At 34.3% G+C, this 17,538-nt stretch overlaps 1 long non-coding RNA gene and 3 other non-coding genes across 5 annotated transcripts; all 4 read right to left on the reverse strand.

Annotated features, from left to right (window-relative positions):
• Positions 1–14,362: 14,362 nt before the first annotated feature.
• LOC111906482 (uncharacterized) lies at positions 14,363–15,497 on the reverse strand. Of its 2 annotated transcripts, none has more exons than XR_002855216.3 (2): positions 15,391–15,497; positions 14,363–14,700 (listed from the first exon to the last, which is right to left on the reverse strand). It is a non-coding gene; the product is annotated as an uncharacterized LOC111906482 (long non-coding RNA). The 2 variants fall into 2 exon arrangements; XR_002855215.3 differs by having other exon boundaries at positions 14,363–14,982; positions 15,391–15,465.
• On the reverse strand, positions 14,863–14,964 carry LOC111906483 (small nucleolar RNA Z103). Its single transcript, XR_002855217.1, has one exon. It is a non-coding gene; the product is annotated as a small nucleolar RNA Z103 (small nucleolar RNA).
• On the reverse strand, positions 15,094–15,172 carry LOC111906485 (small nucleolar RNA Z155). Its single transcript, XR_002855219.1, has one exon. It is a non-coding gene; the product is annotated as a small nucleolar RNA Z155 (small nucleolar RNA).
• Positions 15,255–15,352, reverse strand: LOC111906484 (small nucleolar RNA R41). The gene has a single exon (XR_002855218.1). It is a non-coding gene; the product is annotated as a small nucleolar RNA R41 (small nucleolar RNA).
• Positions 15,498–17,538: the final 2,041 nt, after the last annotated feature.

The raw sequence follows: 17,538 nt of genomic DNA on the forward strand, positions 1-17,538 counted from the left end.
ATCCTTTTGATTTGAAAGAGTTGCGGAATTTGTTCCCAAAATAAAACATGATAAAATAATATTTATCAAAGCATTTCATCAAGAGATGCAGTTTCATTTATATAATCAAAACTCGGGATGTCATGTTCCGATACAGACCATAAAGCATAAATGATAACATTACAAGTCATTCAACAAATATATATACATATAGAGACTTGTAAACAAAACAACTCGATGATTCATCCATCTTACGCCCTTGCGCCACTTCCTGTAATACAAATAAAACTGAGTGGGTCAGGCTTGGGAGCCTGGTGAGCATATAGGGTTTTCAACCCACAATAAATAAATTATATTTAATTTCACCAACCAATCACTATCCCGATTACTCATTCCCGTTATCCTCACTTTACGTCCCTAAAACAACATCTATCTCAAGGGACCTAATCTAGGATTTTCATCGGGACGGACATTACTGCTAAGGGGTTTCCTCAACAATAGATATCCTAAAGGCAACCATGAGGGGGATAGAGTACACCGGTGAACACATCGTTCACAACACCTACAGGTTATGAACCTGCTAGCGTTCCACAGGACTGTCTAGAAAGAGTCTGTGGTCGTTATCCATACTCCGCTGAATAACTAGATCAACAACAACAACAACATCGAGACCTCTCATCTGTTTATTACACACCAACTATCTACCCATGTTCTACCCAACATATTAGTAGATAAATATATATATTTTCATACATAGTTTGAAACCTGTATAGCATTTTCATTCAATACATATTCCACATAACAGATGAGGCATACCCACATAACACGTATTTCATAGAAAATAAATCAGATGTATGAGATAGAAGAGAATGAATATACATTCACACATATAACAACAAAATTATACACATAACACATATTTCGTATAAAATACTTCATAATTATGCGTTAGAAAAAAGTAACTACACACTCACTTGATCAGAAGATGATCGGACAACACTACAGCTTGTTGAATTAGTATTCTTCGGCATATCTGGAAGATCACCACAAAAAATCGAACTTCTCGCGGGCAGAGCTTCGGCTCGGGAATCTTACTTCTCGGGACCTCGGGACTTGCTTCGGGGCTCGAGAATAATACCGGGGCTTTGGGGTACTTCTAGCACGCAAAACGATGCAAAACAGGAGAGAGAAGAGAGAAAAAGAGCAAATGAGTCGGCTGCCCTCGCATCCTATTTATAGGAGGCTGGAGCCTCGGAGTACGCTAGGCGTACAGCAGTACGCGGGGCGTACGCGTCCGAATCGTCATTGCTTACTTATCCGAAGAACTCGAGTGCGAGGGACGTTACGCTTCGCTGTACGCTGGGCGTACTTCGGATGAGTCCGATGACTCCTCTTCGGATAATACCAAAATTTGGAATTAAATTTAAATATTAAATATTTAATAAACTTCGGAAATTCATATCTTCTCCATACGAAGTCCGTTTTCGACGTTCTTTATATCTACGCGTAGGTGAGACTATGCTCTACAACTTTCGTTCAGACTCCGTCGGCTAATTTTGACTTTATTTTTATTATTTATTTTTAGAAGGCCGGGACAGAAAACTTCATTATAAATTCATAACTTCTTCGTTTGACGTCCGTTCTCGCCTAACTTTTCATCGTTTCGCTACTAACAACGAGATCTTCGATTCTCGTTTAGATTAATTCGACTAAAAACCGCTCGATCTCAAATCGAGTATATCGGGCTGCATACTGCTAAGTCGAAACTTCAGAAAATCATAACTTCCTCATACGAAGTCAGATTTGGGCGTTCTGTATATATTCGGAAACCTCGTTTCAACTACTACAACATTATCCAATGATATCAAGTTTATTTTACACTTAAATTTTGACGCTTATTTTTTTTTATTCTTAATTAATCAAATCACATAATTAAGCAATTAAGCACAAAACACATAATACTCAAATAATACACTTCTATTATTTCAAAACGGGTTACAAAGGTTGACCTGGACTATTATATCAACATTAATGACAAGCCCAGAAACATAGGCGTTACAACATATGATAGATGGATTCACACAAAACATCCACACACAGTCAAAGACTCTCAAGAAAGACATATAACATCACACCACACAACAAACATAGGTTTAGCTCAATTTATTTTAGTTCTTTTATGTCACACCCCCGAACCGTCAGAAATAACAGTGAAAACGTCCGGGGGCGGGTGATGTCATGCGTAGTATCATAACAATCGTATCATAGAAATCAAAGTAAACACAACCATTATATTACAATATGAATATTTACATCTATTTGAAAACATAGTTTGTATACATCAGTATAAGCAAAAGATAAAGACGAGACTCCAAAATGCTCTGTCTTCTCCAAAAGCTAGCAAGGTACCTGTCTAACGTTGTCCTGAGAATACAAGCGGATTTGAAAACGTATCAGCATAAAGCTGGTGAGTTCATAAGCATGTTTTTGAATTGGAAACTAGTCACTAAATTTGTACAAATGGTTTCTTTTCATTATAAGTAAAATGTCGTTTGTATCGAAAACCATTATTATCAAGTTCTGAAATATGTATGCATGCTTTCCAAGAAAATCCAATATTTTCTAACATGTTTTTTGATTTATGTATGAAATGTATGTTCGTTTGTAAAAAATCAGGCTACCACCAGTATGTAGTGTATGTTCTGTTCGAAAATCCAGGATCCCACCAGTATGTAGTGTATGTTCTGTTCGAAAACCTTGGACCCAACCAGTATGCAGATAGGTAGTTTTATCAAATTGAAATAAAACTATAGAATAATGAAATCTCGTAAACAAAGGTTAGTTGATACTATTGTGAGTTCGTATAACCATGCTAATATGACTGATGACCTCCTAGACGTTTCTTCAAGCGTCGTACGGTTACAAAATTTGTCACCCAGGCGTGCCCGCCTAACTGTAGCTAGCAGTTCAGGTGTGGGATTTTCGGTCCCGAATAGATCTATTCACAAATTTCATGCTCTCCCTCCAGGAGACTCTGGTTATACTAAAAGTATAGGATTTACCAGTACCTCGCAGGGTACTATGAAGAAGGTCTCATAATCCTGTATTAACTAGTTTATGCGTTGTTCTGTTATTCTCGAGTTCGAAATCGTTTGTAATGGTGTAGAGTATAAATAATTATTTAGTAAGATACTCTTGTTATTTGTATGGATAAACTAAATCTGTCATAGTTTATATGTTTGGCTTTTCATGTAGTTTGATTCTGTAAAACCGGTAATGAAATCCCCAAACTATACCAAGGTGCACCAGGACCATGCCCCGAGTGGTTGTCTAGATAAACCATTCGACATCAAAGTTGGCTTAAGCTCTTATCCTCTAGGTATCTTTAAACCCACAAGGTCATCATATTATCCGGATATGGTATATACCTATGACTAGGTTACTACCCTTCGCTCCGCTAGTGTTTTTCCCTTTTTGATTTAATAATAATTAATTAAATAAATTTTTACCCTCTCAAGCAATCATGTAAATATTATGAATTTTATTTTATTAACATATTACCTCTTTAAGGGTTCTTTTCATGCAAACATGTAATTTTATGTAGTTATTACATTTTACATCACACACCACTTTCATTCACAACACTTCTATAAAGATAATACAACACTAGCATACTTGTCCTAAAACATTTTAAACAAATATTTTCAAACAAGTATTAACATGCTCACATCACATAATATTCATACACATCACTTAATCTAATGTGACCTTAGCTCACATCTCACATCACACAAAAAGGAATCTAGCATGCAACATCCTAGATAGCGTTACACGTAAAACATTTTAATAATAATGGCACAACATTCAATCATCAAAAGGGCACATACATCCTAGATTACTAGGTTCATCCTATTCCATCTAAAATATGGGATACTCCTAACAATGTGCTTTTAAAAAAACCACGAAGTGGACTCACCTTTGCCAAAGATGTGACCAACTCACACTTCAAGTCTTGTAAGGTTTGAAGTATCACCCTTGCCCTTATTACAGTACAAATAAAAAGGTTATTGGAGTGTTCTACAATGCCAAAGATGACAAATCCATAACCCAAACACATAAATCAACTAACAAGCAAAGTTCCTAGTTTTGGACCCAAAAACAACCACCTGTTTAGAGCTGTTTTTGCACCCGTGGGACCTATATACTTTTTATTTTTATTTCATATTCCAGAAGTTCAGAATTCTAGATTTTCATAAAGTATTTTTAAAGGTCCAAACAATTTTTCTACAATTTTATATGATTTTTACAAAACTGCCTATCAATGCAACTAAATTATGACCAGTTGATGAAAAAGGCGATTTTCACCTAATGTGGAGGCAACAACAGGTCCTGTAAAAATTCATGACAAACTAGACTCAAAATGAAAACTTTAAGAATTTACAGATCATTAATCCGACTCCTGTGATTTTTCTACAATTTTTCCAATACAGGGGCAGATTCGACAATTTCTTGCAATTTCCAGCTTTGGGTTTTAAAGACTTTTTGGCCACTTAACCCATTAAGCCATCACCAAAACACCCATAAAGATAAAAACTAACTTCTTAACAAAAATAACATGTCAAGAAATAAAAATGACAATTCCAATCACACCCCATGCTTCAAAGTAGGTTGCACAAATAAGAATTTGGATTTCTTCCACCACCAAGTCTCATGGAAGGACTTTGAGAAATTGTTTTGAGGCTTATTTGGTGAATCAAAACATGATTTTATCACAAAAAAATATCCACTAGATCAATGGTGGAAGTTAAAAAAAAATTTTGAATCAAAACATCTAGGATCTGGTTGGTAAACACCCTAGCATGCTCGTCAAGGCACAAAATGTGGCAAATCATGACAGGGAGAGCCCTGTCGGCTGAACTGCCGTTACGGAGGTCGTTGAACTCTCGGCACATACCATGCGAGGGATGCTGGCCATGCCCGTGGCTTCATCTGTGCAGCTTCTCTGCATAGCGGGGTGTCGGTTCTTGAAAGCTCGGCTCGGGTATAGGATCGTGCATGTTGCGTACGGTAAAGCGTAGGTTGTTGACCTCATAATCAGCATCAGAGTCCTCCTCCATCATGTCCTCATCAATTTCCTCATCATCATCTTGACCCTCCTCTGGGTCCTCCTCAGTGGCTGGTGTGTCAGCTTCGACTTGCTCTTCGGGATCCTCCTCGATCCATCCACCATTCCCATTATCAGGAAAGTAAGGATGTCCTGGTAGGTGAAATCTGACCATGTTGTCTATGCAAAGATAGAGGTATAAGGGGCACATAAGGAGTCTAGGTGTATGGTTCTATAATATCATAAAATACTCCTATAGTATTTTAAACTTTATGTTTGGTTCTAGAGTTTCTTTGTATGGGGTGTTGGTAAGTTTTAGACCTGTTCACTATGACTATTCCCAAGCACATGTTAGTGATATCTCGTATAAATATAGTTAATCAGGCTCTATCTATCCTATAACTGATTACATAACTACCTAGGCCTATTCGTAGTGTTCAACTTATCTTATTACTTTTGTATTGTTCTTGTTATGACACCGCTCTAGTATGTAGGCATGTATTTATACTTTATTAAAAATATCATTATATTTTAAAAGTATACTTGTACTAAATGTTTTAGTCACAGAGTATTAGTCCCATTGCATTTATAGTTGTATATCTTACATGATTTGATATACTTAGTTCACCATAAACAATGCTCTGGTACCAATCTGTCACACCCCTAAACCAGGATAGCAGAAACGTCTCGAGGTGGATGACTTCATGAACAATATCACAACATAATGTACAATAGTGATCAAAGCAAACACAACGATCATAAATATAATTGAGAATGTTACATTGTTTCCAAGTATTGTATGTTTCAAAACCAATTACATTATGATGACAAAAATGAATTGTACGACGCCGTAACGTCCCATCCTCAAAAGCCTTGTGACTACCTGTTTAACGGTTTCCTGAGAATACAAGTAGTTTTGAAAAGTGTCAACAATTAAGCTGGTGAGTTCATAAGAGTTTGTAGTGATAAAAATCTGAAATTCTTTCCTTGTAAAAATGATAGTATTTGTTCCCAGAAAATCTAATATTTTCTTAAAATGAGTTGTAGTCTTAAAACCTTAAGACCAAAAATATGTACGTATTTCTATACTTAAAATAGTATTACGTAGTTTTATTCTTATATAAAACCATTTGAACGCATGTTACCCCCTAAACTAAATGTATCATGGATTTCCCATGCGAGTTATTACAACCATACTAAAATCGAAGTTGGTCTGCCGCAACGTTCTTCAGGCGTCAGAATGTTAGACATTTGTCACCCAAGACCTTCCGGTCTAGTTGTAACTAGCAGCTTAGGTGCAGGATTGTCAGTCCCATATAGATTTATACACAAGTATCACACTCTCTTATCGAGATTCTGGTTATAATTCAGGACTTTAGTGTGTACTCTGGTAGGTACGGTGAAGACTTTGTCTCACATAATTGTTTTCAACAAGTTTACGTTTTGTGTAACGGAAACCTTTGTAGGTGTAATTACCACTTTTTCATAGTATTAACCATAGCCACAGGGATCGCCAATATAGCCACGATCCACGTTCCGACCCCCCCCCCCCATTCCCAAATGCGGTACAATTTCGTACCAATTGCCAACCGAAATGTTATTTGGTACGACTTCCTTGCGATCCCTTCTATTCTCCGATTCGCTATTGGGAACGTGATTTTGGCGAATTTTATTGCACAGAAACGCGATTGGGATCGTCAATTTTGTGTCTGGAACGCCGATTATGTGTTTCGGCGGGAAATACTTTTCTTGTGAAAAACATGTCGCCACTTGATTAAAGTCCATCGATTCCAATGCTTTCAATTCCCATATCTGATTTCTCCAACATCCATCGATTCAATTTATTACATATGATGTTACTCAATTTCACCAGCATCACAATCGATATCTGCTTTCCCCTGTACTCTTCCAATACGCTGTATTCATTCTTCCTTTTTTTTTTAATACTATTTAGTATTTCTTTTCTTCTTTGAAATGGTTTTTGGAATGATTTTCTCTTCCAGAAGACAGTGAAACAGAAGCTTCTGGAAACTTTGTTGATCTTGGCAAGGATAATGATTTTGTTTAGCTTAATCTGTTTCTATTTTTCTAAGTGAAGTTGGAGTTCTATTTTTTATGTTTTAACATCAGGATTAGGTTTATGACTAAAATTCTGGATTTCTGTTTTGAATTGTTTTTTAATATAATTTGTTTATGTTTTTTTCTAAGTGCACCATAATTCCGTTTTCAATTGGGTACACGTATCGGCTTATATGGTACAATGTACCAGAACATACCGAAATGAGCCTACCCCCACCGTACCTGATACGTCTAACCTAACGAATCGCGTTCCCGATCCCCATTCCCATACCGAAACGTACCGCGAACTATGTGACTATGGTATTAACATAGTGTATAATAATTATATACTTTTATATAATTATTCGTCTTGTCCCCAAAATATTATAATAGTGTTAATGACCTATAAACTATACCTATTATACTTTATTATAAATGTTTCGTTGTACCTATATATACTCATATATAAGTTAACATATTTAGATGTTCATAAATAACATATATTATACATCTAACACAAGTTTATGAACTATTAATATGATAAAGTCAGTTTTCTAGTTTTTTTTGGCCTTTTTTATGTCACCAAACGGTAAATATTGAATTATAAACTTGTAAAATTTATTTTTACTTTTTTGTGAAGTTTAAGTCAAGCTAACCTTATATGTTTAAAACAACATATTTTAGGTTAAATCTCACAAAAATGGTACCATAACCTGGTTATGACAATTTTTGCTAGAAAACTCTAATTTTTACATAAATTGATGGATTTTTAGGTTTTCTATTTTGTAAAACCAAATCATTGGTATTTATAATCAGTCCTCCCTAATAAATAAAGAACTTTTTTGCCACATGGCATGCTCTCCTTCAATTTGACAAATGTCAATTTGTGGTAATTTTGATTTTTTTTCTACGTGTCATTTTATGAGTTTTCCTATTTTATTAAATTTCATATAATATTTTTTAATTTAATAATTGCAATAAATATAGTAATAAATGGATATTAATTTCATTAATGAAGAAAATGAAGAAGATGGAATGAGGGGTGGGGGGGGGGGGGGGGGGAGGTCTCGACTGAAATAAGAAGGAGAGGGAGGGAGGGTGGGGGGATACTATGTGACATCCCCATTTTCACGATTAGAAAAGACCGATTTTGTTTATGTTTTATAAAAATCAGAGTACCTCCTTTAATAAAAATGTTGCGGAATTTGTTCACAGTAAATCATGATAAATACGTTATCAAAGCATTTTCGAAGAAAAATATTTTTATTCATTTTAAAACATTTGAGATGTCATCGTCAATACAGAAACATAAGCATAAACAGAAGTTACATTCATTATCACTAGTGATTTATATCTCCTTAATCTCTCAGTGTAATGTGACTTCATATCAAAACCTGTGATATAAATAAACTGAGTGGGTTAGGTTGGGAAACCTGGTGAGTATATAGGGTTTTCAACCCACAATAAATAAGTTTATTAACTTTATCAAACCAAACAAAACCGATTACCCTTTCCCGTTATCCTTACTTTACGTCCCTAAAACATCTAACACAAGGACCTAGTCTAAGGACTTCAATCAGGGTGACAACACATGCTTCAGGGGTTCCTCAACAATTCATGTCAAATAAGGCAACCATGTGGGGGATGGAGTACTGCTGGTGAGGACACAGTTCAAATAAACACTTACAGGTTATGAGCCTACTAGAGTTTCAGTGGACTGTCTACAATAGTCCGTGGTCGTCATCTATACTCCGCTAGATGACTGGATCATCAATAACATCTATATCGAGGCCGGTCACACAACAACTATTACATCTACCCATGTTTTACCCAACACATTTTGTAGATATAAAATACATATACAGTTTAAATCATTTAAAACGTGTATAAAAATATTTCACCCAACATAGACAACAAGTATTCAAACAATATGCACACATAGCACGTAATTTATATTAAATACTTCATATCTATGTGTAAGATGAAAGAGACCATGCACTCACTTGAAAAGGTGGTGATTCCGAACTCAGACAGCGTTTCGCTTCTTAAAAATAATTTCCTTCGACGAAACCTAGTATTATTACCACTAGAGTTTAGTCTATTATTCGCCGAGACTAATTAATAGTCTAGCTATTATTACTATTATATAAGCGTTAAACAATACTTATATAACCCATAATAATAGCCCAAGTACTTATTATAAATTCATAATAATGTTATTATAATTAGATAAAAGCTATATTAAAAATAGCGTAGGCGTAGCTCACTTACAACGGATTTTATAGAAAACCGAGCTTTGCTTGGAGCTGCGTTCCCAAGCTGAAAATCTCTTCTTCTCGGATCCGCCGAGCACTCCAGGGCTTCCGCCTCGTGCTAGGGAGGTTCCCTAGGCTTTTCAGGGGTTTCGGGGCTAGAGAGAGGTTCTAGAGAGAGAGAGTAAAGAGAAGAAAGAATGGGAAAGGTGTGAAGAAAACGAGGGTGGGAGAGGTTCTATTTATAGGGTGAAATATAGTTGAACTTGGTGCCACATGTCACCATCTGGTGGCAAGACTTGGGGAGAAAGCAATGGCCAAGATTTTGCCATGTCACCCATTTTCGCATAGCACACTTCCGACTTCTAAAATCCGTAATTTTCACATATGAGCTCCATTTTTGTTGTTCTTTATATCCACGCATAGGTAAAAATAAGATCTACAACTTTTATTTTGAATTCGTCGGCTAATTCTCGACCGATTTTAAATTTAATAGTACGAGGAGATTATACTGTTAAATGTCAACGTAAAATTCATAACTTCTACATACGGACTCTGTTTTTGTCTGTCTTTTTATCGTTGAGTTCCTATTAATGATATATTCAATTGTCATTTAGGTCGCGTAGGCCAAAAACCGCTCGATCTAAAATTCGAGTTTCGGGTTGTGCACTGCTAAGCCAAATCTTAGAAAATTGATAACTTCATCATACGAAGTCGGATTTGGGCGTTCTTTTTTTTTTTTTTTTTTTTATATATGTTCTCGATTTAATGTATACTATAATTTTTTTTTAGATTTATAAGGCTAAAAAGTCCTCCATCGTAAATTCACTATTTACGTCTCCCGGTGTCGTGCCGTTTTTGCCGTAAAGCTTTGACAAACCATAACTATTTCGTTATAACTTGGATTTCGGCGTTCTTTATATGTACGGAACCCTTGAGACGTATTCTACAACTTGGTTAAGATTATTTATTCTAAATAATCTTTTGTCAAAAAGTCGTTTTCGACCCCTATTATCTTTAAATTGACTAGCCGAATCTACAGTAGTTACATAGTAGGTTATGGTTTTCTTGAATTAAATATCCAAGTATGTCTTTCTCATTTTAATAATAATACTTTATAAAAGTGTAATAATCATATAAAACAAAAGTGGTTTCCTTAGTTTATTTTTATAAAAAGAATGGGTAATTTTTATAAAAGTTTTTATAAAAAGTGTGGTAAAAATGATGTATATTTACTTAATTTGAATCATTTAAATTTTAAATTCAAATTATTATAAAAATCATTATCATAAAAAATAATAACACATTACACGAAAGTTAGAATGATTCCTAATTTTTTTCCGTTAAAGTTTGAGTGTTTAAGTCGGGTATAGAATCTGTCACATTTGGTGAAATTTTCACAAAAAAATCTATATATGTAACATTTGTTATGAATTTGTCATGTAATATAAGGTTTATGAACTCAACTACATTGTATTATGAGTATTATTTATACCTAAATAATATATAATTGAATCATCGGATTTTTACGTTACTAACCCTAATTAGGGTTAATATTCAATAATTGGTAAAAATATAGGTATTTTGAATTATAACTTGCCAATAGTACATTAGTAATATTAAGGAGTATCACATTTCTCCTAAATCCTAATGCGTGTTGAGTTTACCTGATTGACTTTTGTTGACTTTGTTTGACCAAAATTGACGGTTGTCACATTATAGCACATTCAACAACAATGCAAACACATCCTTGAAACTCCATGATTAACCCAACACATACTCCGACCCATCAACGTATTCCCACATTATGAGTGCATTCTCCATGCATCCGATCACTTTGCCAAATGCATGGTAACGTTAAGGACTTATAATTATTTTGACAACGGAGCATTTTATGATCAAGGGGAGCATTCTTTCTCTGACCATTTTCTCATGAGGAGGATATTCTCTCTCTGCCATCCTCATCCCTTCATTTTATTTAATTTAATAAATCAATTTTGGAAAATTCAGATATAAAACTTACATGTTTGAAAACAAATCTAGGAAAGTGGATATCAATAATTAAAAAAAAAATTAAGGTATTCTTATAAATAAAAATAAATTTTCTTAAAACCGATAAATATAAGTTTAGATTTTGGACTATTGATCAGAAGCAATTTGCAATCGACATATTCGACAACTTTCTCATCACCTCAATGACAACCAAATTGCTAATAGGCATAAAAAACACATAAATAGTAGGATGTTCATACAGATCCATTGGTTTTTTCTAATCACCAGGAGAAAAACAAGTTTTTCTTCGTAAAATATATATTTTTCAGTAGGGATGTACCATGTAACTTTTTGGGTTTCAGGTAATTCGGGAATTTCATGTTAAAAAAAAATACCCGTTACCCGACCCAGTTAAATTCGGGTAGTAGGTTGGGTTTGGATAATTCAGGTATTACCCGAAATAAATGTAATTAAGTAGATATGACATGCTCTATTTGTCTTATTTGTATAAACAGGACATAAATGAAGTTACTCAAACTTTGAACATTAAGATTTTTAGTCAATAATATTTGAGATATCAAGTAATCTTTCACAAAAATAATACTATTTACAAGAAACCTAAATGCAAGAAGCCAAGACCCTATTTTTGAAATCATTTACAAGAAAATCACTTACTTTGAAGCTTGAAGTCTAAATCGGTGAGTGTTGGTGACAACTTGATGACCGGTGACGATGAATTGAGTTAAGTTTGAAGTCTTCTCGAGATGTCTCTTTGTCTTCGTATGGTTCGATACTTCGATGGAACACTCAAGAAACAGACAAGGTTTTTTATTTTATTTTATTTTTATTATTATTATTATTATTTTTTAAAATCAATGATCTGGAACGAGGGTAAAGTCGTGAACAACAGATGGATAAGTGTGGATATTGCTCAAGGTCCCTTTTATTTCAAGTATACCCAAAAGAAATCGAGTAATCCGAATACCCAAAAATATATACCCGATACCCAAATTCAAAACGGGTCGGGTCGGGTAATCGGGTATTTTCAACATGCCTAGTTTTCAACGTGCAAGATTCATACGAACAAAACGAACATACATATAGTTACTCACATCTAAACCAACATTGGAGTTTGGGAATCAATCGCTTGTGTTTATCTATGATGTAGGTTAGGGTTTTAGGTTTTTTATGCGTTTCTTAATACTAGGGTGAAAGATAAAAAAACGAAGTTACTATTTATGGCCATCCGATATCAATGTTTTTCTATGAATATTTAGATCTCAGCCTCAACAATATTTATTTATTTCAAATTATCTTCAAAAGCATAACATTTTTTTTCTCTGAAGGAGACTGTTTTATTTATTTCTTAATTAATTTTCCTATGAATCGATGTCACAAGATTAAGCAGATTGATCGTCTTACAAATTATATTTTTGCTTTAAATGTTTTAGAAAGATCATTATCCTTTGGAAGAAGACTTACTCTCATCAAGTCGGTGTTGTCACACTTACCTTCATATTATTTTTCTCTTTTTGTTGCTCCAGGTGCAACTCTTAACGAATTGGAGAGAATTAGACTACGCTTCTTATGGGGTGGCTCAAAGGACTTGAGGAAAATCTATTGGGTGAGTTAGGACAAGATATTGGCTCCAAAGGAAAAAGGAGGTTTGGATGTTGGCTCCTTAAAAGCATACAATATTGCCTTATGTTGTAAATGGTGGTGGAGATTAAAAAAAGAACCAAATTCACTATGGGCCAAGGTGATTCGAGATATTCATAGGCTCGACAACAAACCAGATGACTTTCTTGCTAGTAGATCGAGGTCACGTGTATGGTGTTCCATTGCTAAGGTAAAACTCGATCTGATCAAGCACAACATTCCTTTTAATAGTGTCATAAGAAGGGGTGCATACTTAAGGGAGGCTTCGTGGGTGTCTGATTTGGCTAATGGAGGGCGATACATGGTGTCGAGCTTGAGGCAGACGATTGATAATTCAATCTCTATTACTCCCTTGGGTCCTTTCCTGTGGACTAAAGTAGTTCCACTAAAAGTCTCATGTTTTGCTTGGCGCGTAAAATTAGATTGGATTCTTTCCGCAGTAAATATTCACAGGCGAGGAATTAATAGTGTAGATAAGAATTGCAGCTACTGTGGTGCAATGGAAGAGACTACTAATCACTTATTATGTGGATGCCCTGCTGTGCGTTCCATACTCGATCGGGTGTTTACATGGTGTGGAATCCAACTGTCCCGCTTCTCGTAGGTAGCTGAAGTTCTGAACTTTGCTTCCAGTTGGGGAAATTGTTCACAGAGAAGGAGGACGTTAACCAACATTTTTACGGTATGTTTTGGTGCACATGAAGAGCTCGTAATGATAGGGTGTTCAACAACATAAAAACAATTCCAGAAAGAATGGTGGATATCATCAAATCAACAGTGTATTTATGGTTTAAACATAGACGAAAGAAAGGAGTTTGTAATTCCGGAAAGAATGGTGGATATCATCAAATCAATTGGACTGTTTGCCCTTTCTCTTGTATTTGAAAGGGCTATTTGTATTCTTATTTTGTACTATTTCTGGTGGGTTGCAGCCTAGCCCCTTGCTAGGATGAACCTCTTTTATTTAATATATTTGCCCGTTAAAAAAAATCTACTATAATAAATAAAAATCAATTTTGACACATGTCAATCTCTCATAAGTTTTAACATTTGTCATTTTGTGATATTTTTAAAATAAAATAAAATCCACATGTCAATTTCTAGATTTTTCAATTTTTAAAATTAAAGTCACATAATATTTACATGTATATATGTAAAGTATTAAATATAGTAACTGTGATAATAAATTGCAATTAATATGTTTTTTATTCCTTATTTTAAAATTTTATTTTAAAAAATATTTATTGTTTACATTTTGATATTTGATTTTTTTTAATCAACCGTGTATTAGTTTTACACCTAGTCTGCTAATTTAATATTATATAACTGTTTATGATTAGGAATCATCAGTTCTTACAAGGTTAATAAGTTTGAGTCTGGTTGATGTCAATCCACGAAGCACCATGCTTGTTTAACCCATCAAGTCCATTATCATTATCATTGTGAGGCCTAAACTACTTCATGTTTGTTCTTGTTCTTAAATAGTCTTTTCATGGGATGAAGATTCACCACTGAAGTCATTAATCATTGACTGCTACGTTGCGACTTTTATGTCCACATAATAACTGCAATAGGCGAAATCGATTTCAATCTTGTTGCAGACACCAATAATCAGCTCATCATTCTCACCTCTTTATTCAAGAGGATCCACAATACCTTTGAATCAAAACATCACAAAAATTAACAACAATTACAAATCAGGATTAATTCACCATTAATCTAATACTTGTTGTCCACAAATACTTTCGATTTCATTCTTATACGTTAAAAACGAATTTTCGTATAAGATACAAACTAACTAGACAAATATGAAAATAAATGGATCAGATTTCTGGCTTGGATTCTCTAAAAAAGAGAATGTTTAAATAGCGCACAGTATAATCAAATTCGATCATCTGGGGAAATAATCATCACTTCCATCCCTTTCCCTATTAATACCTAGTAAATAAACGAACTCCAGGAAATTAAAATCCGAAAATTACTTTCGTCTTAAAATACAGATCCAAAAGACTCAAAAACAACATAATAACGAGAAACAGAAGTTTAAATCATTGATCAGATAATTGTAGTCTGGAAGTATTTTTAGATCGACATTGTGTTTTCCGACAACTTGCTCATCACCTCAATGACAAAAACTAAAATCAATTGCATATTATAGAGGCATAAATTAAATAAAAAATAAAATTAAAAAAAAACACAGAGAGAGATAGTAGGATGCTCAGAAGGATCCATTGGTTGTTTCTAATCACGAGCAGAAAATCAAGTTTTCCCTCATAAAATAGGTAGATTTAATCATCACAGCATCTCTACGATTATTAACTAAAAGAAAAAACGAAACCAAGTTACCTGGAATCTGGTATGCGATGGGGATTTAGAATCAATGGGTTGTGTGTGTTTATATATGCGTTTCTGTAAGCGGCTGTAATGTGTGTATACGCTCTAGGGCATAAAAGAAAAACCCAAGTTATAGTTTATGACCTTGAAATATGAATGGTTGCTTTTTGCCCCTTTTGTTTTTATGGTTATGTACATTTGAGTCCCATCAATATTTTCCATTTCAAATTCTCTTTTAAAGCGTAACTTTTTTTTTCTTATTATTGTTGAATTTAGAGTAAACTATGATTTTACACGTTGCAGTAATGCATTTGAAAATTAATAGAAAGTAAGTTGCTACATGTGGAACATGAATTTAGAAAGACTTAATCTGACAAACTACAATAGTCTGAGACTAAAACCATGCCAAACAAAGATAATAAAATTGTATTACATATGACATGTATAAGTAAGTAATATTTTTTAAGTTAACGAATGGAAGTTCAAATAATTAAAAACGTATCATATGTGATCCGGCTTACACGTATAAAAATAAGCACGAAAATATAAAAAAAAAATACGTTTAAATGTAGACGAGCTCGAATTTATATCCCGACAGATGCATTACTTTTTATTAAATAAACGAACTAAAGTTCTAAATTTACGACAAAACAATTTATGCTGAAACATTGACCACCTCTAATTTATAGCGACACATATGAAAGATTAGAAAAACCAGAGAGGTGATAACTGTAGGAAAATTAGATTATACATATTATGGGAGATAAAACAAAAGTTTAGAAAATAAAATGGGTGAAATCGACATTTTCTAATATTCAAATACATGGGTGAATATGATATTTTAAAAGGTGAAGGGTTGAAAATGTTATTTACATTTTATTATTATTATTATTATTATTATACTTTTATCAGGAAATTTCTCTCTCTCACACTCACACTCACACTCATACACACACACACATGTTGAAGAACAATTAATCACCACCACCACACCGGAAATCTACACCACCACCGGAAATATGCAAAACCACCATCTGCAATCTAGCACCAGTCGACATTTTGTCTACCTCTAGCAACCACCATCACTAACCATCAACAAACCACCACCACTAACCAGTGACATCAAATCCAAATGAAATTCAAATCTCAAATAAATCAAAATCAAAAGAAAACCTAGAAATCAAACCTTAAACTTAAATTCGAAAATCAAACCAGAAACAAAACATTCAAATATATTGAAACCATCACACTTAACCACCACCATAACCGGTCATTTGCATCATTACTGTAAATGAAGCACCACCGCCACCCCTCGCCCTCTACCCTCACTTTACCAGTTGTACGATGTTCATTGTCATCCCCACACAGTCGACACAATCAAACTTTACACCACCTGTCACAACCATTCGACAGTCTGCACCCTCCTTCATTCATCAGAGCTAATTCAAACACTAAGATCCAATTAATGCAACGATCATAAAAGAGCATATTTTTCTAATATAAATCATCAAGTTTTGAAACCCTATTAAATATTCAACTTCTGGAAATCCGATTGAAGCATCAAAACAAAATATGGGATGTCAATTTGGGATTTTTATCAAACCAAAACCTTCAAATCTATTGAAACCATCATTTTCAATACGAAATCGAGAAAGAGATGGGTAACGATGATGCACCAGGAACTTGCAAATCTCGTTTTGGAATGAGTGTCTTAGATAAATTCGGTTTTAGATGATGAAGGTTTCCAGATCAAAATATGGAATCGAATGGTGGTCGGAGGTGGAAGTAGAACCTTCAGTTTCATGATCTCACCGGAGTGGCTTTAGGGTTGCCGATGAACATATTAGGTTGTGGGGGTGAAAGGTTGAGAGTCGTTAGAGGGGGAGGTTTTTTGATCAATGGAGATGAAGACGAATGGGTATGAATGAGATGGATACAAATCTGGGGAAAGGGAGGGCTGGGTGGGTTTGTGTCAATATATTTTTTTATTTTTTTCTTTTTAATTTAAAAATGATAAATAAATAAATAAAATTGAAAAGGAAGTTATTAAGGGTAAAATAGTCCTTTTATGTCTGTAGGGACGGTCAGAGTGAAAAAAAATATTCAGGGAGGTCCGGGTTAATTTTTGAAGATAAGGACTGGACGTGCATTTTGACATTT

The sequence above is a fragment of the Lactuca sativa genome, chromosome 2 (assembly GCF_002870075.4).
Source record: "Lactuca sativa cultivar Salinas chromosome 2, Lsat_Salinas_v11, whole genome shotgun sequence".
Classification (NCBI taxonomy): domain Eukaryota; kingdom Viridiplantae; phylum Streptophyta; class Magnoliopsida; order Asterales; family Asteraceae; genus Lactuca; species Lactuca sativa.